We start from the raw sequence: 13290 nt of genomic DNA, 5'->3' as shown, positions 1-13290 counted from the left end.
GGGAGAGGGCATTCTCTTCTTTACAGCCCATTATACAGGCAATCATCAGTTGTGTTGACAAGCCTGGGGCATGGATTTCTTTATAACAGGGACATCACACATGTTCTCCCTGTCATAGTGGAAATCAACCTTGGCTGTCTAGAGCTGGACTTGTTGAGGAATTGGGTGAGTCTGATTCATCAAGAAATGTGAATGCAATTTGTATTTGTAAAAATTGGATGGAAATTACATGCATGCACGCCTGTATTCAAGTACGAGCGGATCTCAAGAAATGTTTCTATTTGAATGCAGATATATATACCCTCTGGATATACAAACAGACAGAATATACTGCGGGATTAGAACACATGGAATTTTTGCTTTAAATACATTAACACCTCTTAATTTTTTACATGAAATACATATATCAGGATATTCTTAATGCCTACAGTACATGAAATGCATTGTTATAGTTTGTCTAATTGCAAATACATGTTCTGGCATGCATACCTGACCATCATTACTATCACTTACACCTGCCCTGTAGCTGGTGCAAGTCATACGACTAAAAATCATGTACCTGAGAGATGACCAGAGCTAGAATCAGATGAATGTACGTGCGCTCGTCCTTGGCATACTGTACATACAACCCTTCCCTCTCCCATTCTGCCCTTCAAATTACAGGTTGTCAAAAGTGTAATGCGCAATGCAATTTCAAGCAAAATACGGCACACAACAAGACTTGCGTCCAATGGCAAATCAGGCCCAGCATATTTATTTATTTATTTATTATTTAATTTTACACAGTGCACTGTGAGTGGAAACTGTTTAGTATCATTAAAAGTATAGTACAAGACCAAATTTCCGCCAGCTCTGAGCTGGTGCAAAACTCAAGTCCTTTTGCAAAGTGGAAGATTGACATGCATGTCTTGGAACACCACTGAGTATGCTCCCTCGCCACCCCTTTATTCCACTGCAATATTCTTTCTCTGTAAACTTAAGCACACCAGCAGCAAAACTATGTGCATTTGCGCAGTGAAACATGCCCTATACATTATACATTATACATTACCTCCAAAATGTCTTGTGCCCTTTAAAAGAGTGAATTTAGAAATAGTTCATCTAGTCACCTAGGGCCCTGATTCATTGACGATCTTAACTTAAGAAACTTCTTATTTCAGTCTCCTGGACAAAACCATGTTACAATGCAAGGGGTGAAAATTAGTTTTCTGTTTTGCACATAAGTTAAATACTGATTGTTTTGCATCTAGCACACAAATACTTGATAGCTTATTTGTATACTGAAATTTAAAGTTGATATGTGTGTACTACATGAAAAATCAGACAGTATTCAACTTATGTGCAAAACAGAATATTAATTTGCACCCCTTGCATTGTAACATGGTTTTTTGTCCAGGAGACGGAAATAAGAAGTTTCTTAAGTTAAGATCCTTATTAAATCAGGCCCCTAGACATGATGTACAAGTTGTCAGTTATCACAAATCCAAATATTCTGAAGAGCAAATATTTAAAATAGATTTTGCATTGAACGCAAGTGCAAATGACATTTTACTAGTTTATGATGTTTATTTAACCATCTTGAATAATTATTTTATATAATGCACAAAATACCACTAATATGTCATCCACTGTACAAAATAATACTAAATGTTACCACTTGTTTACATGTGTTTATTTTGTAGTAGAATTTAAAAAAATCACTGAACAACAGAATAGGTCAGAGCGGCTAAAGAGTTTTACTATCTCTCATTCAGAAAGCATTAAGATCAATGGTGCAGAATCGGATCATGTCAAATAGGATGAAACAATGATGTCAACCTTGTAAACATAAGCAGCAAAGAAACTAAAACATTTGCAAGGTCACCGTGTAGCTGCCACCTAAATAAAGTACAGTCTTTGGTAAAATGCAACAGTCAGAAATAGTACAAATGTATGCTTATACTGTAACAGAAATACAAATATGCTACTGTATAAATACTTCTGGATTTTGCAAATATGCATACTGTTAAGTTATGTCAAATTATTGGAAGATATCTACTATAGATATCTAATAATTTGAGGAGTCTATGCTTTTAAATAAAACAGTAATTGATATGTACAATATTAATACAGTCGATGCACTAACTATAACAAAACAGTGTCAAAGCAAAGCAAAATAAAACAAAATGATTGCCATTTTTAAAAATGTACATCTTTATTATAATCACAATTTGTATTTATTTTGGTTCTGTCCAATCAAATCAGTGCCTGTGTTTGAAACAAACGCAGCGCTGCTCGAATTTAAAATCTCTGAGTTGCCAACATGGGGAGAGGAGGGCACTCTGTAGCTTTGACAAGTTTTCCAAGCTTCGATGGTCTCTAGTATGGCACCCCCACATTTCTACTAGTTTAGGGGAGGAATTTGACTCTAATTTTTTTTAACAATATCTGTCCTTTAAATTGCTTAACAGTGTTTTTTTTTTTAACAATAAAAAATAAATCTAGGTCTAATTGTTATAAAAAAAAGTGTATATTTTTGGAATGTAGTCCAATATATCCATACGCACATATAGCATACAAGTTAACCCGTGCATGATACTCATGCATTCTAGTCAAATCAAGCTACTTAAGGTGTTAAAAAGGTTCTTGTCATGCATTTGGGCCATAGCCCAGGCCTCAACCACCAACCACTCCCCACTGTCACCCCCGGCAACCACCAACCACTCCCAACTGTCACTTCTCCTTCAAGAAATATATATATATATATTTTTAAAATCTTTATAAACACTTTTAACAATTAACAAATTAAATTAACAAATTAAAAACATCTTAGTATACCAAATTTCAGCCCTTTCTGAATTTTTTTTCCCACACACACTAAGAATTTAGTAGGTCAGTGTATAACTCCGCCCAGCAGGTGGCGCTGCAGCTTGGTTTTATTTTTTTCCACACACACACAGACAGACTAACACACGCCACTAGACATTTATATTATAGATTATTGTATGAACAAATTGCCTACTTTTTTTTAAAGAAATGCTTTATTAAAAAAGCTGAAATAACACAGTCAGAAAATACAAATATCGATCAACAATGGAAATAATTTGGTGACGGTAAGAAACTTTGCAGTATATAAAAATAGAGTATTCTGTAACATGGCTAATACACATAAAGTGTGATTCACCCTAATTTTAAAGTAGAAAAAGAAAAGGAAAGGGAAAAGTGTGTCTCTGAGTGGTTAATAAGGCTTGCAGATACAGGGAAATTAAACCGAAATGGAGTATCTAATCAAAACAGAAAACCCCAATTACTGAACATTTATGGAAACGGTAAGTTTAGATTAATGTGTGCATCCCAAGACTCCTACGCATTGCAAAACAACCACAAGGAGTTCTTCATGAAACATTTCTTATTTCATACATAGACATGCCTGTTTAAAATTGCTTGCCAGTTTGCATAGCGCATTTTGCGTGAAATTGCTTTGCACATACCCATAAAGTGGGCGTGCGCATATGGAACTATGCAGACTTGCACAATTGTGGTACTTACACATCCCTGTGCCTGGAGAGGCAGAGTACAGAAAAGGCATGTTCACACATATGTGGCCTACCGAAACATGTATATATGCCTAGTAAGAGGCGTATCTTTTTGCACCTGCTATAGGGCAGGTACAAATACCCATTAATGATGATGACCAGGTCCATATGCTGCTGAAAAAGACGTAGATGCATTTTGAGATGTGTACAGCTCTGCATATGGGTGAAATACACTCGTTTTTTTTGTTCTCTTTTTTTTTTAAGAGTAATTTATTCCTATGCTATGGCCAACTCTATCAGTCTCAATATGTATAAAAAGTTTGTTCTGATTTCGAGTAGCTGTTAACAATTGGAGGGCAAAAAATATTTAGGAGAGATTGGATCGACAGTCTGGGAGATAGTAAGAATAAAATTCTAACCCTAATTGCAGACAAAGAAAACCTCTTAATTTAGGGCACATTCAACAAACATGCAAGAAGGAACTCACCTGCGAGCAAGGCTTCCAGTATCTATCAGAAAATTAGGGAAAGATTGTGTGATGTGTAATATGTTCGGAACATAGTACCAACAGTAAAAAAGCTTATACGTATGTTCTTTAATTTTAGCACAAACTAAAAGTCAAGTTGCTCCAAATCTCCATACAATCCTTTCCTTTATGGGTCTCTGAGCAATCTACTTTTCAGTGAGTTTTGTGTGGACTCTTAATGTACCTGTTATCAGTAGGTAAAAAGAAATATATATTAGAAATGAAACCATGGTAGGAGGCACATCAGAGGCCTTCTTAATATGGCCTTGGAGACAGATTTGAAAAAATAGTTGTAGGCCGAGATTACCAAAATGCACGTCTCCCCCAAACATTAACAGGCTTGTTGTTAAGTTTGTAATACACATAATAAATCCTTGCCACATATTCTGCAATGTAGTCATCATAGTGTACAATTAGACCACAGTGTTTGAGATGAAGAAATATACTGTCCAAATCATATATCAAAATTGGAGGTAATTTTTCACCCTTGCTACACAGCAAACAGGACCAACAGGACCAGGGCTACATATGTGACATCTACTGCCCCTATGACATGCGAAAGCCGACTATGGTGGCAAACTGATGCTTTATGGTCACATGGGATTCCTCATTGAGTGGCAGATGGATGAACTGGCTGAGCCATGACAGGAGCCCTCTTAGCACAAACTTCAGTACATGACTGAAGATTGCTTAGGACATCCCTGCCGTGACTCCCACTGTGGTCTGGAAGTGGAGCAAAAGTGCAACATCACCAATACTGTAGTTTGGTCAATGGCAGCATTACTCTCGGGATGTTACGCATTGGCTATAGATCACCCTGAACAATATGCAGGATGTTCATGATTACATGAGGCTGGAGTCGATTGCGACAGACCACCCCTGTATCTGACATCCCAAAGAGGCTGACAAGTGGCCTAATGATATGGGTGAACGACGGTGGACCAGTTGTGGAGGGGTTGACGCCTGTTGCCCTCCTCTTTCAACACCTACTTCATGCCCATCAGTGGCTATATGTGAGAAAGATGAATGAGGGGTGCAAATAAATAAATAAACTCACCCTTTGTAGTCTGCATATTCATTAAAAAGTTAAAACATACTTACACCTAAAAGTGTCATAGCCAGGCTCATTATATATCTGGGCGGAAATAAAGCAAAAAGCAGTACCTCAAATAATAACATAAAACTTTTTTTAAAAAAAGTGTTGAACAAACCACACACTAGATAAACCTTTGGCACTAAAATTAATCTCACACTAGAGGGATGAGGGACTACCCGCAGCTGTAAAGGGGTGGTGCTAACACCCCCATGATAATGAAAATAAATGCATTCCGTTCATGCGATTGCATGCCGTTCATGCAATCGCATGAACGGAATGGACTGGATCACCGCTGGGCTGGTATATACGAAGATGGTCAAGATGATTCACAGCATAATACTGGTAATGTAGAACGGCAATGCGTTTCGTCCACTGTATTGTGGACTTTCTCAAGCCTCATCTTTGTATATACCAGCCCAGCGGTGATCCAGTCCATTCCGTTCATGCGATTGCACTGTATATGGACACACTAGAAACACTCTGGCGGATAGTTCGTGTCACACGAACATCTCACAGGTGCGCACCTGCTCTCACCATTCTTTCTACAGCGGAGCCTACAAGCTGACACGCTTTCAGAATCATTACCGAGGAGTCTGAAACGGGACTCACTACTACAAACCCCATTACTGGGGGATTCCACGGGAACTCTGGCGTTACCAAGTTGATACGCTGGCGGTACCAATACTGGAGAATTAAGCTGGGACTATTACTACTCACCGATACACCAGTGGACTCCACGGGATCTTGTAAGTGCGTGTCACTCATGCTGAATACCCAGTTCATATTTCAGTCCCCAGTCATTCTCCTTGTTTCTCAATACTGGCATCTCCGTTTTTGGTCTATTTTGTGCAAGTATAGTTTACAGCTAACAGTCTATTTGTACAGGCTTATATTCAATACGGAATATTTCTATTCTTCAATAACATAGTGCTATCAAGGCAGTAGCCTCCAGTACACATTCCATGCTGTGTTACCATTCCATTTGGGATGTTCTTCATTCAGTCTTTATGCTATTTGAGATTTTTATTCATTTTTATTGTCTGTGTGATCAATAAATTGTACATTTATTTGTTTTTATATATTTTCTCACTCAGTTTGTGCTTATGAGATTTATGCATTTGATTGACATCTTTACTTTGATGCTCATTTTGGGTTGTGGTTCTCCCAGCGCTGTTTTCATCTCTGCATTTAAAAAAAAAAATGTTAAAAGAAACAAAAAACAATTGCATGTATGTTAATACATTGTGTAACAAAAATGCACCCTTCTCGTGGCATTTTTGTCACCTTCTGTTGCAATAACACCCAGCAGATATCAGCAACACGAAAACTTCTTGTTTTAAATCAAATATATTTATTGTTTTATGTTTGCATCACAATAAATGGCAATTCTTCTGTCAGGATGACACCACCTAGCAAAACCTTTTGCTTGCAACTCCTGGTGACCCTAATGCTTACTAGACACAGTGCAGCTCTCTACTGACTGGCCAACTAGTTCAGTATCAGTCACCTCTAACAAGAGCACAACTCAAGGTTAAATACACAAGGTCTCCTCCCACAGGCTTGGGTGACTGACAGGCGACACTCCCACCTTGTCTTTAAAGGAAGTCTCCTCAGATGCTCTGTAACGCCTATTCAGTACATCCACCCTTATCAGCTCTGCTGCTAGCTGTAAATACAAACACGTTAAAGTATGTAAGTAAATCAGAATTTACATTTACTTTATCACATGTCTCAGACCTGTACATAAGTTAACATAAGCACAGATTAGTTATTCCACTCAGAGAGGTCTGTGGAAAACCACTCCCATTGCCACAATTGGTATATATTAGTAGAATGCATAGGCAAGCCTTGGATAAATATACACCAAAAAAAATGCCCCCAATGTACCCAAGCAGGTGATAAACTATTCAACAGGCACATCACATTTTACAACAGAGAAGCATTGATAATGCGTCACATTGCTGTCGTATAAATGTATGAACACACATTTTACTACAATTGTTTATGTTTTAATGTTGCTGGTTGGTGACCCTATTTTGCATCAAACAATGCACCACTGACTGAAAAGTTGCTACCAGAGCTAATTCTCTGTCACAGTATGAATATTATTTATTTGCAGATTCTACACTTGTTAACAACAAGTGAATTTCGGAGAAGGTTGCCACCTCTAAAATAAATAGAAGTGACTTTATGTGTATTATTGTGTGACGACCTGTGTTGAGAGCAAACACCTTTATTTTTATACTGCAGTTTAGAGTTGTGCTAGGATGTCCCCTCCTTACTCTAAGGGCTAGATTTACTAAACTGTGGGTTTGGGAAAGTGGAGATGTTGCCTATAGCAACCAATCAGATTCTAGCTGTCATTTTGTAGAATGTACTAAATAAATGAAAGCTAGAATCTGATTGGTTGCTATAGGCAACATCTCCACTTTTTCAAACCCGCAGTTTAGTAAATCTAGCCCTAAATCTGTCTGCACATGTTAAATTTCAATAACTTAACCCTCACTAGCATGTTTAGATAATGTCTAGTAATGTGAATAATGAAAACCCAAAGGGGTTTTCAATCCTAAACATTTTTTAAGTGTTTTTGAGAGCATATTGTTAGTAAAATGCACTATTATTACGGTTTCCTCTTTTGAGTGTAAAAAGATGAGTGACTGTCAAAATATAATTTTGATGCTATAAATGAAGTATACCTACTTTCAGTCCATTATAGGATACAATGTAATAACTTGGCCAAACCGTGCACTATGATTCAGATTGCCGTTTATGATATGTAACACAATATGCTAACCCTTAATCCGGTGAGAAGAACAAGCAATGTTTTTTTTTATATATACTGGAGTCCCAGAGCTCTGGTGAAATGAATTCTGTTTGCACACTTCTTGGTTGTTTTCTATGGCAGTTTAATATTGCTACTGTTAATATCCGGCCTCTAGACAACCACACTGTTAAAGGATTGTGGTCTATGAGTCAAATATAAACATGTAAGCCCCCAGCTTTTCTGAAAAACTATACAGTTCTGTAAAACATGCATATGGAATAATTATACATCCTATCTCATTAAATCTACAGGTAGGATCAACTTAGGTGCAGGAAGTATGTGGTCTAGAGTTTATAGAACTAGAAATCCCTAAGATATAGAATCAGTGTGATTTTGGTTACCAAGACTATAAAAAAAAGATTAATATTATTCAGTAATAATTTAATGTAAGGGATATGAGTAATAAATTGACATTATACTGACACTTTTTTGTAAAGCAATACAATGCGTCTGTAGAGCTGTTCTTTTGAAATAAAATAAGGTTCACCTTATGTGTGTAGGCTGCTTTGTTCAAAGATTATTGCTTGGTGAATTCAAACAAGCATTATCCATGATCTGGCCTCTGGGGACGCTGTTAGATTAAAGTCAATGAATTATTTTTTACTTTTCCCTCTATACGGGAACAGTATAAGATTATTTTGCAGGATGACTTGTGCTCATATTTTGTACTGCATATTTACTGATATTAAAGTGAAAATGAACAATACTTATAAACACACTTTATTTTCCTTTGTATGTCATAGTCATGCATTATTTAAAGCAAATTGACAAATTTAATACATAAAAATAACAATCTTTATATGAGGTTTCAGGCGATGAAGAGAGTTTAATCATGTAATATGCATCAGCCTCTTGCGATCTTAAGACATCTATATATCTTTCAGTGAATTAACTAAATTCCAAACATATTCTTAGCTGAGTGACATGTTTTAATGAGTAGACTAGTTCATTATCAGTAACTGACTAATCTAAAGAACGTGCTAGTGACAGGGATTTCATACAGTTGGCAAACAGATCAAAGGAAATAAGGAACGACTAAAATGTTTAAAGACTTTACAGCTTAGCTTTTTTGGAAGGACACCTTCAGTAATGCTCAAGTGGGTGCCATTGACATTTACAAGCTGCCATGAATGTTTGCCTTTAAATCGGTAGACACATCCCGATAAAACAACAATTTGTCTTATATTATCATGTATCTTGATTTGAATAGACTAGATATGTGACCTAAAATAATAGTGTTGAAATTACACTGATTTTCCAACTGACGTTTTGTGTGTTACAATACCAGGCTTTACATGTCTCAGGAATTTAATGGTAGTATAACAAACGTATTTAATATATATTCAATATATATATATATATATATATATATATATATATATATATATATATAACAATGTAAGAAATATTTTAATACCATTGTTTTAGTTTATATAACATGTGAAGGTTATAATTATTTTGTTTTATAAGTGTACTAATACTCTATTTATTTATTTGCTACAACCATTTAATACTGAAAATACAGTAGAACTAATGGAATTAAGCAAGGGCAACTTTCTTTATAACCCATTCATGAAACATGATGACCAGGGCTGGATTTACATGAAAAGTGGCACAAAATCTGCCTAATTCATTAGACACACCCTTTTAATTTACACATTTTTGTAACCTAGACAGACTCGACACAAAAACAGCATAACCTATATAATTTATTCCCCCTTCACTCAAATAATGTTCCTTAATTTGAAAAGAGGATAACTGGACACTTAGTTGACCTGACATTTGATGAATGTATGTCTTTCTGGATGGTAATTATTGTAAATAATAATATAACATGCCCATCAATTTGGTTAATTTGGGTGCATTATAAGTATGAATTCTAGTCTTCTGTTCAAATTATTACACCACCAATTAGTTTCACTTTTCCCACCCGTTCATCTGAAACGTACAGCTGTAGAGTTTTATTATTTATTCATTTCACTCTTATTTGAAAAAAAATCTTGAGATAAACATTGTGAGGGAAACACCTGCAAGTACTGTAACCTCTATGCACAGGCCCACTGTGCGTTAAGGTAAACACTGCTCTGATGATCACAGAGGGATGTTTTGTTTTTCTTAAATTGGACATGGTTGGTATATTTAATCTCTTCCTCCATTGTAGAAACTCCAGGCTAGTATAACAGGAGAATGGCATATCCTGGAGAAGGTCGATGTCCTGGTACCGTACAGCCCGTTTAGGTAATACAGTAGTTATTTTATGCAGAAAATGTTATATTTAGTAAACTATTGTACATAAACATATACATATTTATTTGTCTTGTTTAGAAATAAGGAACATTGTACTAAACTAATCTTAGCAAATGAAAGAAACAAACTATCAAATCTAAAACATTCTGTCTTATTTCACCATTAAGTTAGGTGTTCAAGATCCCTAAAGAACACAACATCCTCTATACCCACGGTGGTAATTTTCTGTAATAAAGTGTAATCTTCATGTTACCTACTTCTGCAATGACACATTTACTCCCCATTGTCTGTATTCAACATGCTATCTATCAATAGTTACATTTTACTGCTGTAAGTAATTTAATTTATTTATGACATATTTAAGAATTAATTTAATTCACAACTTGTGCATCCTTCTCAGGGCAAACGCAGGATTTGTAGAGGGGGGTTTCCATACCACGCCCCCAGTGGGCGTGACCAGCATGCATGGGGGCATGGCTATAATTGTAGACAGTGCTTGACTGCTCTCCAACTCTTCCTATCCCCATAATGTGCAGGCAATGCTGCGTGCCCCAGGCTTGGAGGGGGGGGGGGGTTCCAGGCACTAGGAAACCCCCCCCCTCGGTTTGCCTATGCTTCTTCCTCCATTTACTACCATTCTTAAAGAGGTAATGAGGAGGGGTGAATTGCCGATCTACCAACCTTCAATAGCTGAATTTAATAGGACCATCACTGGGCAATATATTTCCTGGTGTTTACGTATATGGCTCTTATTTTACTCAATAAATTGGGAGTGTGTTACTTTTTGTGTTTATTAAAATAAAATGTTTGGTTTGGTTTTGTGCCTAATTGACATAACAGATAAGGATATCTGAAAAACCAGCAGCTGAGAAAGAAAGAGCGCACAAAGATGGGACATCCGCCAGAGAAAATGGAAAAACATTAAAGAATCGTTGTTTCTTAGTCTGTATCATGTTTTGACTACACAATTGTGATTTACTCTCTAAATGTTTTGAGAGAACATAGATAATTATTTCTGAGCAGTTAGAAATAGTACATTTAAAATATAAACATTATTTGAGTCCTTGCATAGAAGCACTATATTTGTTATTGAATTTTCACTTTATTAGGTGTATCCAGTGATTGAAGTGATATACAGTGGTATGCCACCCCGCCACTTCTCCTACTGCCTTCATTGCAAAACTATCAAATTCCGATCACTTATATTTTCCATACCACCACTTCTAAATTTCCACTTCATCCACTGACTATCTATACATAATGTTGCTCCTCTATTTGTCCTCATATTTACTAAGGCAGTACAGGAATAGTGGCCCATATCAACTTTCATTTGTGCTGTACCTCTGCAAGTTAGCTGACAGTGGATTTCTACTCCAAAGAGTTTGTTCCACAATGGGGTGATTAACATATTCTACAATGATTCATATTAGATGCTCTCTTGGGTGAATGGAAGGAAAAGGAGAAACTCATAATTTTATTAATCTATTTAAGGCTAATGACTACTTCTAGTCAGGCGTGGGCTGACACACGCCGCACAGACGGCCGCATCACATGACATGGGATGCGGCCACATCATTGATGACGCGGCCGCATCACGTGTCATGTGATGCGGCCGCCTGCGCAGCCGCTTCACATTTATATTACTTCCGGGGGGCGGCCGGCCCTAACAGCCGTGGTTTTGAGCGGCCCGGGGGCCAATGCCCCCCTGCCCCCCGGCCCAGCCCGCCCCTGCTTCTAGTGTTCTTGTGACAACATTGGTTAATAAAGCATTCTGTAACAGAATAAATTTAAACCATGAAGCGTTATCTTCTTCTATCAGTGTATGCTTAAGGCAAATGGTGCTGACATACAATATATAAAACCGATTATCATTAATTTTATGTATTTTATACTGAGCAATGTAACTGATGATGAATACATGTTTACACATATAAGTATAAAAAAAAATGAGAACTCTAAAATGTTTTAAAAGATTATAAAAATAAATTGGTTATTAATCAGATGTCATTAGAAACATATAGATAAATGTGCATTATGTATATGAGATTGCTATTATACCACTTGTAATTATTAGTATTATTATTATTATTATGAGAGATTTGTAAGGCACCAGTGCTCCACGGCGCCATACAATAGGGAAAACAGGACATACATAAAACAAGGACATAAATAAAACAAGGACATATAATGCACACAAAATAAATGCAGACATGAAAACAAAGGGCAGAGGATCCTGCTCATTAGAGAGCTTATATTCTAAGTGGAAGAGGGCACAACTGAAACAAGAGTAGTGATTGTGCCTTAGAGTGGAGATTGAAACAGTTGTGAGGATGTATTAGTGTGAATAGTATCACCATGGGTAAGGTAAGCTTTAAAAAAGAGATGGGTTTTTAGAGAACGTCTAAAGATTTGAAGGATGTGGGAAAACCTAATTGGGCTTGGTAGTGAATTCCATAAGTAGGAAGAAGTGAAGGAGAAGTCGTGTAGGCGCAAGTAAGAAGTGATAATCAGAGATGAGACAAGGCGCAGGTCAGAGGTAGATCTAAAAGAGCGGGAGTAAGTGGAGAGACAGTGAGACAGGCATTTGTAAATTGCCCAAGTAATTTGGAGGTAAAGGGGAGGAGAGAAATATGGCGGTAGTTGAAGAGAGAGGCTGGATCGAGAGATGCTTTCTTTGGAATTGGTGAGATGAGCTAAGGTGTGCCAGTGAAGAGAGACAAGAGAAGCAGTGAGTTAGAGGTGGGCATGCAGTGGAGGAGTGGGAGCAGAGAATTTGGGAGGGAATAAGTTCAAGGGGACAGGTTGTAGGGTGAGATGAGTGTAGAGGCTTTGTTTTCAGTTACTGGAGAGAATTAATTAAGCGTAGATTGGGGGGTGAAGGTGGGTAAACAGGTTGAGTGTGTGGAATTTCTCATGAGGAAATATCTTGTTGAATGATACCAAATTTTTCTTTGAAGTAGGTTGCAAAATTATGGGCTGTCAGGGAGGAAGAAGGTGAGGTGCAGGTGGGCAGAGAAGTGAGTTGAAGGTGGCAAAGAGGTGATGTAGGTTAGAAGACTGGGTGGATATTAGAGATGTAAGA

This window comes from Mixophyes fleayi, chromosome 3 (genome assembly GCF_038048845.1).
Source record: "Mixophyes fleayi isolate aMixFle1 chromosome 3, aMixFle1.hap1, whole genome shotgun sequence".
Lineage (NCBI taxonomy): Eukaryota > Metazoa > Chordata > Amphibia > Anura > Limnodynastidae > Mixophyes > Mixophyes fleayi.
This window is presented reverse-complemented; position numbering follows the sequence as displayed.